General features: G+C 37.4%; 1 long non-coding RNA gene across 1 annotated transcript in view; it reads right to left on the bottom strand.

Annotated features, from left to right (window-relative positions):
* Positions 1 to 23185, bottom strand: part of LOC311443332 — a 50298-nt gene that overhangs the window by 4418 nt on the left and 22695 nt on the right. Inside the window, exons 5-10 of the long non-coding RNA XR_014697226.1 lie at positions 14439 to 14518; positions 14213 to 14279; positions 7107 to 7296; positions 4336 to 4454; positions 3385 to 3564; positions 726 to 843 (exon numbers count right to left, since the gene is read on the bottom strand). This is a non-coding gene — a long non-coding RNA (uncharacterized lncRNA). The remainder of the gene's footprint in view (positions 1 to 725; positions 844 to 3384; positions 3565 to 4335; positions 4455 to 7106; positions 7297 to 14212; positions 14280 to 14438; positions 14519 to 23185) is intronic.

The raw sequence follows: 23185 nt of genomic DNA, 5'->3' as shown, positions 1-23185 counted from the left end.
ACTTGTTTTCTGAAAACAAATTTTGGTGCTCTCAACAATTATGGTGTTACAACAGTTTGAGAGGAGAAATTGTGTGTTTTTCACAAAGAGTTTGATTAGTCACAGAATTCACTAAATCTAGCAGAGCCTCTTATCTTTAAGACTAACACACATCCCACATATATTTATGTCAACTCTAAAGCTACAATGAAAGAAGTGTGAGTCTATAAATGAGGAGTTTCAAATGAAAGAGGTGGTTGAAGCATTTTGACCCTATTCAATCAAGGTCAGTTTTCCTCTGAATTATACCTGTTTCCTTGTCTAGCATTTTAGATACCTTCCAAGAGTCTAGTGACAGAGTTTATAAGTGGCATTCAACAATAAAGAAGAAAGAAAGCTGCTCACAAAACTCCTCCTTTCCCCATGTGATAAAAAGCAGCGTTCCAGAGGAAGAGACAAAAGAGTGTGTGGGTCCCAGTCATATGTGCCTATGGGAAAGGAGTGATGAAAAGAGGCCAGCAGCTCAGGGAAACAGGGACAGGCGGAAAGAACACAAATCAGCTTTATGAGCCAGCAAATGATGGATGGCTAAATGCCAATTGAGAGCAATACATACAATTGAGTTTACATTGTTGCGTTTATTAAAGGTTATTTTACTCTTAATTTTTTGTGGTAGGTGTTCTTACTCCTTCCTTACAGAAACCCTTGATTTTCACTTGCTAGATACTTAGATGCACTTGTCATACCCAAAAGGTGATTTCAGCTCTTGGTTGCCAGAAACCTTTCCACTGATCAAAACACAGCTGCATGGGCTTGCTTGATCTATTAATGGCTGCCACAACTCTGGGCTATGTCTGTCCATACCTGTGAAAATAGATATAATTAATATAACAGATATCATATGTATATGCAAATGCCGATGGTAAAATGACTTATAGTAAGACAGGGTTTTCATTTGCCAAAGCAAATCAAGATATCTGAATCACTTAAACATATGCAATCTGCACTTGGAATACTGCTGCTGCGGTGACATCAGCATACTCTTGATGTATTTTATTTTACATTAAGCTTGTTTTTTTTAATGAAAGGTCTTAAAACACAATTTTTAAAACATACTTTAATTAGCTTTTTCCATGCTGTCACCCCTCCGTAGCCTTTAAAAAGCTCTTTCCATTATTTCTCACAAGTTGCTTGGACATATGATGTTAGACCATAAGACCACATGAATTGCCATTCAGTGGACACGGATCCAAGGTTTTAAAACAACGAACGAGCAAATTTGTATCCATTTTACATAAAACACTTTCTGTGTAAGAGAAGAAACAGAATATTTTCTTATAGATAACCTTTTTATTCATTATAGAAATGCACACCATCAGATATTACTAAACAAATAACAGAGAGAGGCAATATCTTCAGTATGCTTAGTTATATTAATACATTTTGTATTACAATTTTATCTTCTTCACTTTGACATTTATTTCCCCTTTAACGAGCCCAAATGCCTAGCCAAGAGCTCTTGACTTTAAGCGCATGCTTAACATCAGCATACTGACGGTCACATTCAGACTAATAGGCTTAACTTAGATATTTAAAGTTAAATATCTGTTTGAGATCTTTGTCAAATGAGACCCAAACCCCCCAATTTTAAAAAATTGACATAAATGGAATCTTTACTTTAGTGACACTCAAAATAATGCTGCTTCGTCATCATCATCGTGATAATACAAACATTCTATATTACGTTTTTGCTTCCAAAATCTTTATCTGTGATAAGTGCCTTTTCTTGTAATAAAAGATCCTGAACAAAAAGTAGTTTAAAAGAGATTTTGAAGTTTTGATTTGCAATACTAAGTCCATTTTGAACCCTTTATTTTATTTCCTTTTGTATTGTGAGGGCAAACAATTGTTGTAGCTTTCATCATGAGCTCAAGCAGAACATTTCAGCAGACCGAGCTTAAGTGTATGCAGATGGGTGCAACATTAATTTTTCTTTAGGATATTACAAAACCAACTGTAAGCAAATTAACACAAAAAGGAGGATGCTTTTTTTCATAACCTTGGGTAGTTCTGAGTACACTTTCAAAGGATCTCAGGTTCCTCTCATGAATCTAGTTGAAACAATTGTCAGTTTTTAATGTTTTTGACTTCTGAAACTTACATCACATTAGCATGAATCTCGTTACCAATGCAAGGGAAATCATAAACAAAAAACATACAGCTGATATAATTTATTTTTAAGAACAATTTTAGAATCACATTCCTCATTAATTATGTCTATTTTAATGGAAGGAGATAAAACAATCCTGTCTCTTAATACAAAGCAACTGAACAGGATTTGGAGTTTCTGAAAAAACAAAGGTGATCGATTTTCTATGTATAACTTTATTTTTTCTACTGGAAGAGTGGCACATGCAGTGGCCAAAACTCACTCAGATTGTACTAATGCAGCAATTAAATTCTCTGGATATGAACTTTGGTCAGAGATGGCAGAGGAGCCATTCCTACCTTTCTGAGTGACACTGGATCAGAACTCAGGAGTCTGTCTCGGTACGTCAGAAGAACCTCTTGACGTTAGAGAAGCTGAACACATTCTTGAAGAATGGGTCCACCAAACTTTCTATATTTGAATTGTCTTTCAGTGGTTATGGTATTTTTGACTTCTTACTCTTTTCTTGTGAAACTTGGAGAGTGTTTGCTTCCTTGTTTGCATGTATGAGGAAGTGAGAGGAAAATTTTTTTATTTTTTATTTTTAAGGAGTGAATGCCACAGGAGATAATTCCATCTGCCTGCCTAATTTGGCATTTTCAACTCAATTTCTCAGTTTCTCCTGATGAATAATCCAGCTCTTCCTAGTAGTATACACAGTTTAAGTGCCGAACACATGCTACAAAAATAATGATTACAAATGATTACTGTGATGGGGCGAACAAATAACATCAGTTAGTTGGTGTGCAGAAGTTTCCATGACAATAATGTTCAGCTTTATGGAGTTGTTCATTTTTCAGCCTAAAAAGCTTTCTGATATACTTTGTCAGGCAACAACATGACTTGACCATCTCAAAAAATATCTCGACAGATACAAGTAGTCATGGACTGTGCTCCTACTTCCTTCGAAAGTTAAATCAATACCCTGTGCAGAACTAAGTTAAAGTTTAAAATAAACACTTAGTTGTAATAAAGTAGATTTCTTGATAAATATTTTTGTAATATTTACATTGCTCATTTACTGAGGAAACTTTAAAAGAATTGTTAGCTAAATTTTTAAACTACACTCTAAAACTACATGGTTTTAAAACCACAGTTTAAAACTACACTTTAAAAGTCTAGTGATAGTACAAGAGGTAATGGTTTAAAATTATAAGAAGGTAGGTAGGTATAGATTAGATATAAGGAAGAAATACCTTGCTGTGAGGGTGGTGAGGTCCTGGCCTAGGCTGCCCAGAGAAGCTGTGGATGCTACAACTCTGAAGTGCCCAAGGCCAGGCCGGATGGAGATGTGGGAAGCCTGGGCTAGTGAGAGGTGGCAGGGGGTTTCAATTAGTTGGTTTTAAGGTCCCTTCCAACCCAAATCTTCTGTGATTCTATGAATAGAAACGTTGGTGTGCACATGTACTTTGTTACATACTGTCCAGTCAAGCTCTGGTTCAGAACAACACTTAAGCCAGTTGTTAATTCCAGATTCAGTAACCTCTGTCTTACCAAACGACATGTCTAGATAAAATTTAAGTAACATTCAGAATAGAAATGCTTTACTGAACTGAGAGTTAAACTAAGACATGCTCTTGGTCAACTGCAGATGACAGCGCTCTTGTTGAAGTAATATGTAGGCGAAAATAAGTCTCTGCACGAAACTAAAATATTTATTTTTAGAATAGCACTTCTGAATTTGAATACCTATAAACCGAATTCTTAACGCTTTCACATTAAACTGTTCCTCCCAGCACTATAATGGATATTATTGTAATATTCAATGGTATAAATTAATTATTTTGATTTGAAAAAACTTGACATGTCTTTAAAATACAAACCATAACACAACAGTGATGCAGGCAATTTTTAAGGACCTTTGTGTTTCTCATCCTATCCATATTAAGACCAACAGTCCAATCAACCAACTAACCATAGTTTCTGCATTTTGTCTGTGATTTTGTCCCTTTCTACACTGTATATTGATTGCAGAGAAAAATAAATTCATGAATCCAAGGAAATAAACAACAGATACCAATGAGCTTATGACAATACACATCTCTTTGCAGCACAGTCTGTCAAAATGCTCTTCATCTACTCTAGTATACAATCAGCCACATCAATATAAATTCTTGTCTTACTCCACTGCTTACTGCTGCACTTACCTCTCTGCAAGCTGACCTGTGGTAATCCCTTGCATGCAGGCAGGGAGAGGAAGCTGGAGGCAGGAATGATCCAAAAGTCTTCTTCCAGACATCATGAGCAGTGCTTCCACAGTCAAAGACTTTCAGTGAGAGATATGAGTGCTTTGTTAAATTAGGGAGTTAAACAGGAAAATGACTTGAGAAGTAACAAGACAAAAAGATGGTGACTGTTTTTGTAAAATCCTTAACTGGGTCACCAAACACAACTGCCAAGTGACCAGAGTTCTTCATTGGATATTAGCTGACTTAGATATTTCTGCATATACATTTGCCTCCTGTAACCCAAGAATTCTTTTCTCAAAGCACACACTTACTAAATATTCATACTTTTGTCAGAGTTGGAGGCCTGGCTGTAAAAAAGCGCTTTCACAATGTTGGATGGTTGTTCCTCCTGCCTGATGTCTGTAACGGGCACTCTAGTGGAGCTGCTAAAGCTTACAACTTTCTCATTGTCTTGTACAGATTCTTCACTGATGTTAAAGCAATAATTATACCACTGCTAGAGCATGTCAGTCAGTATCACCTTGAAAATAGAGGAGGAGTGGAGACAGACTTAAAATGCCCAGGTGAAATAACAATGCAAACATTCTTATTGCTCTTCAGTAAAAGCCTATAGCTGTACAGAAATGAAGAGTCTTACAGCTCCTTTGTAATTTGGTAGCTCAGTGGAGTTACACAAGTATATATGTTACCTTGGAGTATTAAAAAGTGAATCATCAGAGTGGTAATTTCTGGTTAAGAAGTGACAGGTCAGAGAATAGAATCCTCTGTGCTCTTCAGCAAGCTAATTTTTTTCTCAATTGATACACACTGTATAAAATACTGTTTTTTTTTGTTTGTTTGTTTGTTTGTTTGTTTTTTTCCCTAAAGATTTTTGCTTTTCTGTTTTCAGACTCAAATTACAAAATGTTTGACAAGTTCCAAAGTTTGCTTGTAAAAATCCCCAAGTCACGAGCCAGGCGGATAAAAATCTGTTCATTGAAAAAAAGGAAGGGGGCAGGGTGGGGAAGGAAAGGTTTGATGATAAGTTTGCTACACATTTAACCACAGCCTGCAGCTCAAATCTGCATTTATTGTAAGTTCCTATTTACTAGAATATATAAAAAGTATTCAGTAAAACTACATCCTGTTTTTGAAGGCGTACACCCCAGTAACTAAGGTGTAAGACTAGACCAAGTTCTAGGAATCCAGAAATATAAGCAGATTGGGAAGATGAGTATTGGGATAGAGAGAAAATAAAGGAAGTTTGAAACTATGCTTTGTCCCATTTAAAGTTTCTTGAGGAAACAGTCATATTCTAAATGAGCAAATAACAGAAGAAAGTGGACTAGGGAGAAATCACAAAGACAATTAGCAAGATCAATCTAGGACAGCTTTTGTCTTGTCTAAATCTATATAAGGAAAATGGCCTGCAACTCACTCTGAAACTGATGGGAACCCATGCTTCAAACACATGTCTTGAAAGAATGTCAGAAACCTTGTTCCTCTTTTGGCTGCGGTTACAGATGCTTTCTCCAGACAGTGGGCTCACTAGTTTCAATTGTCTGGAGTACTCAAAAATACATTCTCCCCTGGAAGATAGTCTGCATATACTTACAATAAACATTAACTAAATCAAATTACTTTCACTTCAGGATAAATACTTTCAAGAAGTCAGTTAGAGACACTTATAGTAAATTGCTATTAATTGGTTTTTCCAATCTACTTAGGTTGTACTAATGAACACAATCACTTCTAACATATTTATATGCAGGATAAATCCTTCCTCTATCCGTATGCCTGCAAAGGGCCCAAGACACAATGGAGATACTCTGCAGCAAGAACACGGGGGAGCCACTTTGGGACAGGCGAATGATCCTGATGCTTTTCTGTGTCCCTGAACTCATCAGAAGAAGCTGTCTGTGCTCACTGTGGGATAGCCACCCCAGTGCCTGGACCTGTGCAGGGCACATTCTGTAGCTTTTTGGCTAGAGAATATGTAAGTTACATAACATGGAAACTCTCAGCTCTGCAAAGCCAATGAAACCGCATTTTCCTATAACTGCTACTTCCCCCTTTTGCACGTTACCCACTTGTAATGGCTTATTGTAAATTGTATGATAGTATCTCTAAAGATGGGAACTTTTTTCTTTTGCATGTGAACATTACCCAACACTGAGAGGTTCCCAGCCCTGATGGGACATTTTAGGGCATTATTGGAAGGAGAGCAGTCATATTATACTGCTCAGCTCCCTTCTGCTAAGACCAGATATGGAACAGAAGTAAGAATTTGAATTATGTCTGTACCACAGCTTAAAAACAATCACGTTAACTTCAGCAATTTGAAGTTGGTTACTGGAAAAACCCTAGGTTCAGTACAGTCAGGCTGCTGATAGAGTAATTTGCTTCACCAAGTCCTAAATAATACCAAAATGTAATCCAATTATTTTTAGAAATTATCTGCTCTATTCTTGTGTAATTTTTCTTAACAGCTCTGAATACCGAAGGAAGCACTGCAGCAGACCATAGGGCCAAGATCTATCTGAGAAACCTGCATGCATCATATGCTTTGTATGATTCTACAACTCATTAAGTCTAATTTATGGCATATGTAATTAGGCACCTTTGAATCGAACCCAGGTCTCTAGAGATAATAACACTTAGAACTTATATAGGGCTTTTCATCTTCAAAGTGCTTTACAAACATTAACTAATTAACAACATAATAAGACATGAAAGGCCAATGTACTTACCCATAGTGCTGGATAGCCTCTGTATAATTCACATTTTGATGTTTTTAAATTGAAGATCCAATCTGGGTGCACATAGAGGACTTACTTGTGGTCCCTTTCACAACCAGAAAGCATGACTTTCATATCATATATCTGAATTCCCAGGATATTTCTCTATTTACATGTATTTCTGAGTCAGAAGAAATAGCTCCTAATATTAAAGGAAGATATGGAAATGAGCAACTCAAAGAAGTCTGTGAGGGTGTTTGAGCTTCCTGGGATTTGAGCCACAGTACTGGGGCCTTATGCAGGAGGGGATTCCCTGAGCATACACTGCACAAGATTTCTGGTACCACCAAACTCCATATCCTTCCCAAGGTAAACCTAGTAATAATTACACACAGACTCTAGGACTGGCTATCTAGGGGCTGACTGTCAGGGACAAAACCTAATTTCAGCCCCGAAATACATTTTTATGGTAAAAGCTACAATGTTTACCCAGTTCCCTCTGCTCCTCTGAAAAGTGTAAAATATATATATATTTTTAATAACATAGTCCAGTTTACAGACAGGCCTCTTGAGACAGTGTACATTTGCTTTTTTTTTTTTTTTTTTTTTAATCTCCGTGAATGTTTTCTTGGTGGTAGCAATGTTGCAGGTGTTGTAACAGGTTCCCCTGCTGAACATTACTAATACAGAAAGATGGAAGATAAAATAAAAGGGGAACAAGTGATATGGGCAGTTTTAGCAGTCAGTCCTTCAGACATCAGCCTGTGTCAGTGATCATTTTCATAAGCTCGGGATATTGACCACTGTCTGTGTATGTGCTTTGTTTAAACATCACCTGTCCAAGAGCTAAAAAGATAACACATGTCATGGCAGCATCTCCTGCCTGTCTCCTGTCAATGGCTGCCTCTGTCCCCCTGGGGATTCTACTGGGACCAAAAATCAAGAATTTGGAGACCAGTGCAAAAATACACCAAGCACATGAAAAAAATATATATATATACATATATATATATACACACACACACCTCCCTAACCCTGTACACTAAAATTCTCAGAAACAAATCCAAGTGACTCTGCAGTAATGCCACAGGTGGAGCAGTAAGAGAAATTTAAGAAAATGAAATGTAACATGGTTCAGAAAACAATGTGTATGTGGAAGCAGCAGGCTTTTGCACTTCCCCACAGACAAACAGTCCAGAACAAATCCTGAAAGGTAACAATCTCACAGTAGTAATGCCTACAAGAGATCCTACCATAAACATAGGGTCTAATTAAAAGCGTTACAATTTTTAAATGCAAATGTAGAATAGAACTGTCAAAATGTTTTATCCCTGAAGTGTGAATGCTAACCTTCCCATACTTATTATATAGCAGTACATTTTAATTTGCCTGGAGCAGAGTTGAATAAAGCAAGCATCACAAACACAATCAAATGGATATTTGAAAGTACTGCTCTTCACAATAGCTGTGCGTCTGAGCAGGGCTTCAAATGTTGATCAATTGATTACCAAAATCAAAGAATACATTTCCCAAATGAGCTTCTGCAAAAGCACTCAATACCACCAGAGAAAAGAACATAAAGCTGCACAGAACAGCAGTGTTCTTTAAAATATTTACAAATGAGACTTTTTACTGCTTTCCTGTTCATAGCTTAGATCTGCACAGATCTGGAGTAAAGAATAAAGCACTTCTGATAAATTAATGGTTTGATTCAGTTTAAGTGTGGCAAATTCAGTTAAACAAAGACAAAAAACAGTTTAAAATGATCCAAAGGTATACTTTAAATCTTATGGCAAATCAGTCTCTCTGCTCAAATGACTTCTGAGCCTTTTAGAAAACTATAGCAAAATATATAGAACATTCTCTAATTGCAAACTGTGTGAATGTTCTTACTTCATGAAACACACTTCTTGATTTTTCTTTCCGTATATCTAAGACAGATCTATTCATGCTTATCTGTACCTTACAAAATTTTTCTCCTCCCACCATCGCTAGTAAGAGGGACACTAGATGGTCCTTATATGGGTGAATAAAGGTGAGATATTTGGCCTGTTTCTGACCTTGTCTCAGATACTATTTGCTCAGCAGAGGCCTCTGTTGAGCTAACTACAGTTCACGAGAGCACTCATGGGTATTCTCCAGCTCCTCCCTTCACTGGGACAGCTGTTTTCTGGACTGACTAATTATTAGCTGTAACTATCAGTGTCTAGTCCATCTGCCATCTCCAGTGAGCTGGTTTCTTCTGCTGTCCTGATGATGTACTTCTATTGTTTTCTTTGTCATAAATGTCGATGAACTCCTGAGAATAACTACCCACCAATACACCTGGTTTTCATTCAGTGACTTTAACCTGAAAAAAAAAAAAGGACTGAAAAAGGAAAACTAATTTCCAAGCTGACACAAACCTATTACTTACATGAGCTTCCATACATTTTAACCTTTCTTCTAAATGCAGGTTGCTGTCTTGCACCATCTCTTGCAGTAACCTTGTCTGTTGTGCTGTGCCATCCTCACCATGAAAAAAAGCCAAGCTGAGGTGCAGATTTGGCAATATGTATAGAGCAAAATTCAGAGCTGTTCACAAATAAGTAAGCTCTCAGCACCCTTGCCTTTCATCACCCATCTCAATAGGAGGCATTTGTCCTCAAGAACACGGTGGGATTTTGACTCCACTGTGCAACTGCTGTCCTAGTCTGGAAATTGTGAGGGAGTGCTGGGAGGATCAAACCTATTTTGTTGATTGAAATGAACAATTCACTTAGAAACAACTTAAAATACAAATTGAAAAGCCTCTACCTTCAGAGCTTCTGACAGTTGATGCTGTGGTTCTGCCTCTGTTTGGATGCAGAATTTATAGCCCTTAATCTTTCCCATTGCCGACAGTTTCATTAAAGGAAAAACAAAACAAAACAAACCACACTTGTAGTAACTCTTAGAGGACCAGAGAATACACTGCCCACAGAATTTTTCTCTTTTCTACACAAATACCTTTCTGGAACATTATTCTGTGTTGAAATCCTCTTGTGTAAGCAGCAAGTACTCCAGGATTTATCGCATCATAAGTAAGTTAAGAAGTATTTAGCCTGGTGACAATTAGGCAGTTGACTCTCTACCTGTACCTTTCATCTCTAGTTTGGAAAAGCAGAATTGTTGGAGGAGCCTGACATGAAAAAAAATAAAAAAATAAAAAAAATAAAAAAATAAAAAAAAAAAGAGAGAAAAAGAGAAAAAGACAGAAATGGTTACTAGAGAGAGTTGATAGAGGAGCCAGAAACACAGGAGACCAACCATTATAGGGCAGGAATCTTTTTGTTCTGTTTTTGCAGATAATTTCAGCTGAGCTGTGTGCCACTTCAATAGAACAAGATTTATCCCCTGTTGCATTATGGCAAGGAGAGCATGCTGCGATCACACAGATAACACAGGAAACTTCCCACCATTTTGTATTTCCATTTGTGTGCCAGGGGAGATGTCACAATTCCTGTCCCTCACTGGTATTTGCTGTCTTTTCCCAGATGCACACCGGGAACACCCACTCTTTCAGCAGCCGCTGGGTCAGATAAGGAACTTTTTATTCTATGCTGTCTTCCATTCAGCAGTTAATGAGAGAATTTGGGTGGTAGGGCCAGAGACATTTTTCTTCCAGTGCTGTCATTCCCAAACTGCACACAGACCTGTCTTCCCTTCCGTTTGGTCACACACTACTGTGTCTTATCATCCTTCAGTATCTCAGGCATACTAGGAGACTCATTGTTCACTTACTCTTTGGAGGAACCAGGAACAATTCTGCCTCTGGATCATATTTTTATTTAGGTGTGATAATTACATGAGTATCCTTAGTCTCACTATGGGTAATAAATGATATTGTTAATTCCATTTTACAAATGGAGAACTGAGGCACAGAGGCTTGGACAGGAGACTGAACACCTATCTCAGTTTTCCTGTTAAACTCTTCAATGTTCTTTCATTTGTACATTTCTGCTTTTTGCTACAAAATATTTGTATAACAGGAAAAACAAAAGCATCAGAGACAAAACCAAGTCACCGAAAACAATTAAACAAAAGTATTTGAATGGATAATGACATTTCTTCTTCAATATGATTGTCTTTCAGTACAATGAGGCAAGATGAGGTTCTTCCTGTGCTAGCAGACAGCTGTAACTCTGCAAGGTTAGTGAAGTGCTAATATTGATCACACAAGATGGAACAGGCTACATAGGCAATTGGTCAGGCAAAGCAGTGATGGCAACACATGGGGTATTATGGATGGTTGAAGTAGCAAAGGATATCTATCTTTCTGTCTATCTACCTATTTTCTAGGATGTCTATCATCATCGAACTTAGCTATCAAGGTACAATGGTAGCACTTAATCATCGATAGATAAATACTGCATATGCCATTAATTGAGGATTGTGTCAGATTTTCCTTGTTTGTACCTTTGCTGCTCTTTTTTTTTTTTTTTTTTTTTTTCCTCCACAGTTGTGAGACAGTAGCATTTTCTCACAGCCTGTATGTGTTCATTTGGGACTTGTGTCAGTGGCAACAGCATAGCTCTGTGTGTCTGCCAGAGCTTGTTCAACTGAACTCCTTTCCAGGAAAATAAAATAGCCAACTGACGAGACTTCTTATAAAATTTTAAACCCAGCGTCTTGTCATAATATCTGGAATATCATTTGGAAGCAGCAGCGTGACCAGCCTGTGCACCTGCCCCTTCATTTGCAGTCAGAAGTAGCTGAAGAGTATGGAGGGGTTTTCCCAAGCAATACCTGATGGAAAACCACAACCCCTGTTGCTGTATTTTCTCTATATTTAGTATGCAGCAAGAGCCTGCAACAGTGTAGAGCTGTGTGTTTGCTGGTATTTTTCTTGTTCAAAGCTTTTGAGAACCCTTCACTGAAGCATATAATGCTGCCTTGAAATTGGCCTCTAAACCACATTTTGAGAAGAAGGAACACAGGCACTTGGCTGTGTGTTTCTGCGCTGTGCCATGGCTCGCTGGAATCAGAAGTGCACCCCGTTGCCCCCCTCCTCACCTCGCAGCTCTACTCTCATCAGTCTGTCTCTGATCACTGGATTCCTCTCTGATGCAACAGCTTCCCTCTCCTTTTATTCTTATTTTTTACATTACTAGTTATGAACTCTGGTATATAGAATTCCGCCTTTCACTTCTGCAATTTAGTCTCTTCTATGGTTTTAAACTCTTAGGATAATTCATTTATGGTTACTGAGTTTTACTTTAAAACCAGTCTTCCGGGGGCAGTATTGGGAGTGATCACTGTGTCTCTTGTTTTTATCTGAAGTATTGCAAAAAGAGAGCCAGATAGTCTAAATTAGGTGATGGAGTTTTTGCCTTGACATTTGGGAGGTTAAATTTTGCCTGTGACTGTCAACCTCTGAGAAGAGGAGATGGCATTTGGAGTAATCCAAAACTCCTGCAGAGTTACATTACTGTGGCAGCCAGACCAGAGTAAATCTAGTCTGAAGATCTATTGGTTCAATTACCGCTTGGGGTCAGGACATGCCATAAATTATTAGATATGCAAATGGAAAACTCTGACTGTTGATGAAAGGAAGATGGATGGATTTCTTAAATACTCATAATCACTGCAAAGACTGACAATAGATTGATGTATAGTCATTTCCCTGTAACAGATTTCTATTTCATTCGTAGGTTTTACCTGTGTGCAGGTAAAATATCTTTTTATTTTACTTGTGTGTGATATTTTAAAAATAAGCTTAGGAAGTCATTTGGAGGTCTGTTTCAAACTGCTTCTGCAACACCCCATAATTTTTACAACTAGATTGAGAGAAGTTTGGAAAATGCTAATTCTCATTCTGTCTTCACTTACCAAAGTGTAAATCTGAAACGCTGCACCATGTTCAGTGGGGACACACTGATAATGTTTCAGGGATAAGAATCAAATCCTTTGCTCTTTGGAGGTAAACTGGACAAAGAACGGCACAGAGCAAACTCAGGTTTGTGAATTTGCTGCATAGTGAAGGACTACTGGTACGTTATACACATCACCTTATCACATCAACAACTCTGTGGTGCTTCAAGAGCAAACCAAGAAATTTTTGTGGGTAGAAAAATGAAAATATAATATAACAATAATGTATTACACCTGTTTTTGGTGTCACTTGAACACATTATTTATGGTCTTATTTCCCAGTGTGATTAAAGTTGGAAGAATTTGACCCCTACCTCTGTCGTGTAGAAAGTCTGCTACATCTATAAAAACTTGTTGAATTTCTCTTGTGGATTACCTCTTTTGGGAGAGGAGGTTTTACTACATGTAAGACAAAATGATTATGAGTGTGAGAATAACATGTGCTATTCAACGCCACCTGCTGCTGCAAGGGAAAATATATTCCCAGATGCACCTTGACTGAGCAGAAACAGATGCAGAACCATAGAAAAACTTGTTCTAGTTGATAGAAAGCTTGCTTTGCTGAAATATATCGCAGTGCATGAGGGAATACACTTTCCCAAGACTGAAGCTAACTTTTTCCAAGCAGTCTGTGAAAGCCAACAATGTTTCTAAGGGCTACAAAACATTCCTCCATTGGATGGTAGTTTCTAAACAGTTTTCGCTTTTGTCACTCTAGATAAAACATACTACAGACTTTCTCAAGGTTCCCATTCACTTCCTAAATCCATTGCCTATTGCTGTTTCTATCATTATTATTATTATTATTGGAGAAAAAAAAATCTTACATGGTTGGGGATGACATCTAAACTGTAAATTGCGAGTTGCTAAGGAATTCTCAACGAAGAGTTCATATATTGCAGTTTCCAGAAGAGAAAAAAAATGTTAGGCAATACATTAATTTGCCCAAGATGAGGTTATACAAAAGTAAAGTTGTGAAGGAAACAAGACTAGGATTAAGGCCTGATTACTGAGCTATCTGCAGTTAGAGACATGCGTTTTTATGAGAGACATGCACTTTTATGAAACAATAGATTGAAAGTCTCAGGAGTGGTATACTTTTATGTACTAGAAAAATCAAAAACCAAAATCAAACGGAAGCATGAAGAATCTACAATGCCTGAAGGAGGTCTAGCCTGTGCTCTTAGGAGAGATTTCCAATCACATCTCCAAAATAATGTCCTTACCTTTGAATGAGTGCATCTGCAAATCCTTGCTGAATGCCATCCTTAGGTTATTATACTTGAGACTTTTCTATGGAAAAATAACACATTTATGAAGTTTAGAAGCTTATTCTGAACACTTAGAAGTGTTCAGAAAGGACATAGAGTCCTTTTATTATCTAAGATTCATCACTGGCTATCTTCATTTTAGATTACAGAGAACAGAATATTTAATTAAGTACAAATGTACCTGCTCTGGTTTCCTTTCTTTTGTAGTAGCAAGCAGGATTCTTAGTTAGTATTAATCAGTTCAGTTCCTCTGATCTGCAACTGAGAAAATGGCTTTATGTTTAAATTGGGTAAGAAGTTTTGCACTGTTAAAAAGAAAAAAGAAAAAAAAAAAAGTAAGTTTGCTAAAAAAAAGTAAGTTTGTTATTCACTGAAGGTGAATAACATAACCAGGCTGAAAAGGAACATGATTGAGGCAGAATTTCTGTACTGTCACATAAACAGAAAATGTTTTATGCACAAGTAAAAGTGCTGGTATGATTGATTTTCTTGTGATGTACTTTAATATTAAACATTTATACAGATTCTCTGTTGTATTATAGTAATGGACCTTTTAAAAGAGCTGTGAAATAGACCAAGTACCTTCAGTGAACATACCGGAACCACTATTTGCCCCTTTACCCTTCTTTTCCTCCCTCCTTCCCCACTTCCAACTACACTCCATTTCAGAATCACAAAAAACTCTTTCCTGGCCAAGTATTTGGAGTCTGGATCAAGTATGCATGTTCAAGTCAAAAATTATTGTAGCTAACTTATTAGAGGAAAAAAAAACAGTTTGTATGAATGAGTACAGCAGCCACCAGAGGCAATCGAATAAAAGCTATTTCCTTGAACCTGCTGCTAAGACATTGCAGCTCACCACTTGTACCTTTCAAGTTCGAGAAAGCCAACAACATTGTGTGGGTGAGTGGTGTGTGTGATGTTTGAACTGTGATCATTTGATTCTAGCTTGACACCGATCTAACCTGAAAACAACTCCTCAAAGCCAACAGAACTGCATACGCAGAGAATGAGATAAATGAGATTGAAAACTCAGACTTTACATTCTTCCCTATACAATTCTGGCAGTCATCTAAGGTTTGTGGGGAGGCAACAAGAAAACAAGAAATAACCTAATATTCATAATTCCTGTGTGAAAACACTAGTAATAGTGAAAAGGGGTATCGTTTTTCAAGCTTTTTAAAGATGCTTCACTTCAAATTTAATGTTATGACTTTTTTTTTTTCTTTTTTTATATTCACCATGATCTTATGCTTCTCTGAACCAATCACGAAATGATCAAACTTCAACTAACTCTCCCCTGACCAGATTTCTGCAATGTATTCTGAAGTGGAAGAAATTTGAGACAAACATCTGAAACACAGCAGAAAACTAAGCAAACTACAAATGCTAACAACTACTGTCTCTTAGTTTACGTTGTAAAAAAAAATCATGTATGTGCATATGCTTGATGTAATTTGTAAAAGAGCAACCGAGCAAATATCCACCTTGGGAAAGTGAATAACTGAATGAACTGTATTTCTGCTCAATTTCAAAAAAAAAAAAAAAACAAAAAACACAAGCATGAATACTCCTTAATGTTGTTCAAATCCTTAGCAAATTAATAAGCACAGTCACTTGGTATCATCTTTGTGTCTGTTTCTGTAGGTTGGCAGGTTTTAGGGAAGAATAATGACAACTTCACAGAAATGTTGCTTTAAATTTTTTAAAGAAAGATACCATAGGAGCTCCACAGCATATTGGTATATTTAATATTCTTTATTTCTATAACCGCCAGCTCCCTCTTGTGCCACTTGTTTAATAGATATGAATTAGATTTACTATATATGTAAATGTTTAACTGATATTTTGCAACATCATACAGCTTATGGATCAGCTGGTAAATATTTGTAAGTTATGTAATCATGAATGTTTCTTGCTTATTTTCATGCAATAGCACGATGAGGTCATTCTCTCATTCTCTTTTGTCTCTTTCTAGCACAGAGTTTTTTAGATTGTGTTCAGAAATGGGCATTTTTTACAGCTCATTCAAAGTACATTTTATCATCTGGCCCCCTCCACTCAGTTTGCTTATAGCCAATGACAAAATAATTGTAATATATTGAATGCACTACTACTTATTTTATTGCTTGTTCTTTTATTGCCTTCCTACAAAGTCTGTAGTTAAAACAATTTTTACAGCTTTAAAGAACTGAAATGGATTAATATTTCGAGAACTTAAGCCAGAAGTAACTATATTTTCAGCAGCTGAATTTTCATTAAAATTTACAAAAGACCTCTGCCTTCACTGATTTATTATTGCACTAGGTAAAACTACACACAGTGTATAAAATACTGTGTTACTCCACTTGTAGTTTGATCAAACATGTTATCAGTGATTGCAAGTACATTTTATAACCCTAGCTGCTGAATCGAAAAAAAGGTGATACAAGCATCAATCTCCAGGATAAAATCAGAGCACTTTCTACCACAGTTTGACCTTAGTGATGCCTTTGGATAGTCTTACTTGTCTAAGTCCTTGCAACAATTACCAAGGGACGGTTACAAAATGCAGCTTTAATGGTGCGGGCTGGAATTACTAGCAGCATCAAAGACTTAAACACTAACCCCAGAGATTTCCAAGCAGAGAAAGAATTTGAGCAAACTCTGATGCCACTGTAGGAATGAAATGGAAGAGGGCTGCAGGCACCAGCCACGGACTTTATGTGTGTTCTTTATTGTCTGCATCCCTGAACTGTGCAGTGTCATTAGCAAATACAAAATGCTATAAATAAAAAAACCAGCTTCAGATAACTAGACCTCAAGATACAGTTGACTCCAGCTATAGCTGCCAAATCTTATTTATAGCATATAGCACAGTTAATTACAGGTCACAAAAATGTTAATTTCTGTCATAACACAAGCTACAGTCTAAGAATGAAAAAGCTTATTTTTGGACTGAAATTGTTTCTCCTAATAGAACCTCCGTTAACTTAAAATCCTCTCTCATTCCAGTAGGCTACAGGATAGGCAAAGAAAGGACAGATAATTATGACTTACCGATCTATTTAGTAGTTCTAAATACAATAATCTTCAAACTCAAATAATAATAATAATAAATAAATTAGAACATTTTTTGGCAAGGCAAAGTTTTTAAGGTAATAAAGAGTCAGAGGCAAAGATCATAGAAGACTATTTGAGCAATGGCAGTTGTATGTGCTTATGATTAACATTATAATAATAATTTTCCAATTAGTATAACATTTAGAAAACATTCAGTCCTAGTGAACCAGAGAGTAAATATAAAATGCATCTTACGAACAAACCTAATCCCTCTCCACTGAGAAACAATCACTAATCATTAAAACTGTTCTAAAGTACATTGGATAATTAATAAGATAAATATTATGCACAGGATGAAGTTGATTATATTATATATAATCAGACACTGGTCACTCCACAAATTGTAATTTATTTTCCCTTAATTTGCATTTATTATCTAAGGTATTTCAGGGACTGTAAAATAACATGAAGTGAGCAGTTACAAATATGACACATTTAACTTCAAAACTATGCTTCAAGCTTTCAAAAATAAATTACATACAATTTCAGGAAATAACACACCATTCCCATGCAACCTGTAATTGTTGCTGCAAAAATGGTAAACTCATTTTTGGAAGGTAAATACCACAGTTTAGGGCAACAGCATTCATTTAGCGGGTCTTACAGTGATATGTGAAATAGTAAGGTAATTTGCATGGATATTGCAATCTAAGTTTATATATAGAGTCTACTTGGTTAAAAAGGTCATACAACTGTAACTTTATAGGAACAAACTGGCAGAGTGGTTGTAGTTAATATCCACCTCCTACTGCAGATCAGAAAATCTCTTCAGTGAGATGGGAAGAGCTGTGGTCTTCCATTCATCATCACAACTACTACTTATATTTTTTATTTTTTGGCTGGGGGGTAGAGGGGGAACTACTTGTGAATCTGAGACTCCTTAGTTTACAACCCCTATGTATATGAACATTGCTAAAATTTCAGCTTCTAGGTCTGAGTGTAGAAAGCTCAGTACTGAGCTTTCTAAGTCCTTAACAAACATCTTTTTGTATCCCTTCATGTCAGATTTAATTGTACATGGTGAAAGGAAACCCTAATCAGGATTCAAGAGAAGTACTCTAAGACACGGATCTTTCCAACCTGAACTATCCTGGGATCCTGTGAAAGCTTATGAGGAAAAAAGTAAATTTTCACCACATTTAAAATCCTCCTCCCCCCCAAATTACATAATTTAAAATTATTGTTCTTGACTATTGTGTGGCATTTACACAACAGTCGTACAACAGTGAGGTGCAATGAAGGAAGTGGTCACTTCACAAAGATCTCATTCCTTTCAGAATCTGTCCCTGGAGGACAATATTTGAAATGTGGTATTATAACATATACGGCTTTTACAAAATCATTTTACAGCCTATCGGAAAGATCTGTTTTCTGTTCTGTGATTTTCCCACACATTCCCAGTGTCTTTCACTCCACTTGCTCACCTCCATATCTTGCCCACCACCACCAGTTCCATCAGAAATATTTGTGGGGGTTCAGAGAAAAATAAATAAAGCATACTGAGCTGCTGTACAATGACTTACACCAGTAGAAACCCAACTAATGTAACTCCAGTTTTACCAGTCCGCTGCACTAATACCAAGTAGGGACCTTACTGAAAAAAAGCCTGCAGCAAAGATCAAGACAAGCAGCTGAAAAGCTACCTGGAGTTACCAAGCCCTTCTGGTGTACTGACATCAGGACAAACCACAATAGAGTCACAGCCCTTACTTCTTTGAAAGATGATGTCTGCCTCAGGACTGCTTCCATCTGGAAACTGTTTGGGGTTCTACAGTAAGTTACCATTAGGTCCAAGCTGTGTGTAAGCATCTCTGTACATCTTCAACTGGACACTAAAAGGAAACTCTATGCCCATTAAAGTCAATAGAACTCCCCCCCCCCCCCCCAAGATGCTTTAATGCCACCCAGAGGGACAAGTTCTGTACATGCATCTCAGGTCCACGTTTGACCTGCAGAACACAGACTCTTTGCAACTGAGATCACTTTTAATTTGTTCTTGTGTGGTCCTATCTAAACAACATAACACAATTCAGACTGAACCATTTGTTAGAAAGTCTTTATCTGTCACATGAAAAGTGTTAAAAGAAACTATTTTCATAGATGAAATACATTTTCATCTCTAACTACAGATATTTAAGAACATTTCCCCACAAAATGGATTAGAATCTTTGAATGAAAGGCTTTATAAAAATGTAAATGCACTCTACAATAATTACAGTGACAATAGATCTTGTTTTCAGCAGTCTTATGAGCACGTAGGCTTTCAGCACTGCATTTGTAGCAGTGGTGGTTATACAGCCACACTGGTTTTCACAGCAGTTTAAAGACAAATGGGAAAGCAAGGTCTTTGACTGGAGAAGCTGACAATTTAAATAAGGCTGACAATTTACGGAAAATTGACAACAGTGTTGTTCAGTGGGTAGGAAGGGCAACAGCAAACAAGCAGCAAGGGAAAGTGATCTTGTGAGAGCATTATTTTGAAGGAATCCAGATGAGCACACTGTTGCAATACTTTGGGGTTGGTTTATTTGCTTTTTAATTTGAGGAGTGCCAAATTTGGGCGTAACTCCCCAGAAATCAGCAACTTGATGCAAAACTTTTGGCTTGGAGCAGAAGACAGAACAGACGGAGGGCAGGAAGAGCTCCTGGTAGGAAATGTATGGTGGGGAAGGACCTGGAATAGCAGCATTTTCACCCAGGTTTGGGTGCATCTGTAAAACATCAAAACATCCTAAATAAAGTGCTGTTGGTGTGTTTGGGCAGATGTCAGCGATGGTCAGGAATTGGAGCAGTACAACTGAACACCTATCTAAATGAAATCTCATACAGTGTTTGTGACAGCCTTTTAGAGAAATCATCATTCATATTTCTTAGGGAGCCAGTTTGGGGTGGCTGCTGCTTACGTAGGGAGCCGTTCCTACAATTTTCTGCAGGTCCAGGATTGAAATGATCTGCTGCAGTGAATTCACAAGCTTAGTATTTGTTGCTCCTGTGACTTAAGGTTAAAGTTTCATGACTGAATCAAGATCATCAGTTGCCCATTACATATTTTTGTGGTCTTACTCATGTTTGATTTCAGCAGATTTTGACTAATCTCAGTCTCTGAATGTTAAACTAATGCCACATATGCAAAAGATTAAGTTTTGTTACTGCAAAACAAAGCAATTTCATGAACAATTTTCTTCTGTGGGTGACTGGGTCAGTGAGAGCTCTTTCAGCCAGCACAGGCAGTGTCTGGCTGTAAACAAACTGGATGGCCATCCTGTATGTGTGAGCACAGAGGAGGAAGGAATATAGCCCCTGGTGGTGTTGAACAAACCTATGTCATAGGGGCTATGGCTCCTTTTGGCATGGACGGCTGCATGCAGCAGCTCTGACCATGTGTGGTGCTGGGCAAGGGCTGTTCCTGATGGAGATGAATGCAGAGGAAGAACATTAAGGCTTTTAGGGAGAAGAGGGAAAGGCTGTTTGGATGACTGGCCTGTTTGAACCCACAGCCAAAAGACAGTCTTTCAGTACAATTTCTTTAAAAGATTTTCTAACCCAGGTGCTCAATAACACACCACAGAGCTTTGCTTTCCATTTCCAAGATTTGAATGAAGGTGTCTTTTATGTATTTGCCCAAAAGCAAGAGTAAAAACCTGCAGTTCTTTAAATTGATATGCTATTGTGTGGCTGTGCTCCTACCCAGAACAACTAATTGCATAATTTAGCCATAAAACCAACCTGAACAATGTTGTTCTGTTGAAAGTTCACCTTCCTGTCAAGTTGGCAGTGAGTTAACCCTAATAATCTGAACCTGTGTTTGCAAAGCTGTGCCTGAGCCCTGGCACGCAGCGAAGCTGTGTGGGACGCAGGGTGAAAGCATTAACCAGGGATGTTCCATCTGAGAGCACAGGGCTGCCACTTCCCTGCTGAGCTCTAAACTTACTATGCAAATGCCAAACTGAGATGAACTAAACTTTTCTCCTGAAAATACCATGAGGCCACACCAGTTCCAAGCAGGCAAAGACCGAGAGTCACTGAGGATGAGGAGGTGCAGCGCAGGAGCCAGGAAGTAAGCCTGAGAGGCAGAGGGAGCAGGCGATTTCTCTTTGTTATCAAGTGAAATGACTCCACAAATATGACAATAAATCACTGCAGGAATCAATCTGAGTGGAGGCAACTGCTCCATGCTGATAATGCATCAATCAATATTTAATGTTTACACTTTAATTAATCTGCACGTAGGAAGCATTCTTTCAGTGACAAAAAAGTGATGAGAAATAAAACACCTTTTATATCAAACAGCGGCGAACGGCTGCCTATCTGTTAGGCTTTGATTGGGCCCTCAATTGATCATTGCAGCCTTTTTCGATTGCTCTGGTGTAACAATGTCACATTTGGGTATAAAACAAACACTGGGGCCGTTGAAGGAGGGAGGGCAAGCTTCTGAATCTGCTTTTGAATGATTACAACTTAATCAGAACAAAGAAAGACTGATAGCAAAGTATGAATTCTTTGGAAACACTGGGCGGAAGGCAAATAAAGTCTTTTTCAACATCTGCATCGATGACACCTATCTGAACAGATTTCTACCGTGTCTTACAATTATTAATACCTACTAAGGCTTTGTACAGAAAAACAATTCAGATGTTGACTGGCAAAACTGCCTTTCCTTATCGGAGCTACCAGCGGAGCTCCACAATCAGCTTGTTTTGCTGATACTCTGCCTGGCAGCAGAGCACTAGGTGCAGTAGGGACACAGGGGAAGGCACCAATCCTGCCACAGAGTTTTTTTCCTCAGTGCTCTGTTTAACCCTTGTAAACTCGAGTTTCTTCTTCTTTTTTAAAGGGCCTGATTCATTGTTCATTGATGTCAGCTGAATGACTTCTATTGACTTCAGTGGGCATTGCATTAGTCCATAGATGAATGGTATTGAAAGCACAGTGATGAAAGACAAATGAAAAGACAGTGATGCTAGACCAGTAACGTTCAAATATCTCTTAAAAAAATGAACCTACAACAATATATTCTCCATATATAACTAAAAGCCTCCTATGCTTATTTTAAAAATAATTGCTTGAAATGTAAATACTTTTTGCATAATAAATACAGTATTATTTATCTCAAGGATACACAGAACTTAGCTTTTTAGAGCTTAGCTCAATTTAAATAAGAGATCTGAATTTGGTTACAAAACTGCCATAAATTTAAGCAGGATAGAACCCCAGGAAATTTTACTGTATTTTGTATGTTATTTTAAAGTTATTTTACATGCCCAGTCATAAAGATAGGTTCATGTAAAGGACATATTCAAAGGTTAACTGTTTTACGATTTTAAGCAAAAATAATTGCAATGTGGGTTCTTTTCACCGAAGAACTTTTGCTGTTTTGCCAATCAACTAACAGGAGGATTCTACCTAAGATCTAGAGACAACAAATTACTGAAATGCCTGCCCTGATTTGCAGCTTCCTAGCTTGGGGTGTTGCGATTGCTGGTTCAGGCAATACTTGAGCAAAAATGGAAGTAATATTAAGGTATAAAATCATATACTAGAAAAATATGAAAACACTAATTCTCAAATCCTACATAAAAATGAAATAAAATCACTGAGATAGATGGTGTTTTTCTATGATTCAGAAAGGTTTTCAGGCTATTCCAAAAGCCTAAGGCACTCAGAAACACAGTCCTAGGACTAGTGGCAGTTTGACTACCAAGACTCTGAACTAGCAAAGTATTTAAAACATGAGTGACATCAGAAGACTTCCATTTTCTGGTCAAAAAGCTTTGAAATACAGTAACATATGAAAATTGGGGGAAGTGTTCATAGAGGAAATGAAAG

Source organism: Aythya ferina (genome assembly GCF_964211825.1).
Source record: "Aythya ferina genome assembly, chromosome: 12".
Taxonomy (NCBI): Eukaryota; Metazoa; Chordata; class Aves; order Anseriformes; family Anatidae; genus Aythya; species Aythya ferina.
Note: the sequence above shows the minus strand (reverse complement) of the source record. Positions and strands in the feature narration are given on the sequence as shown.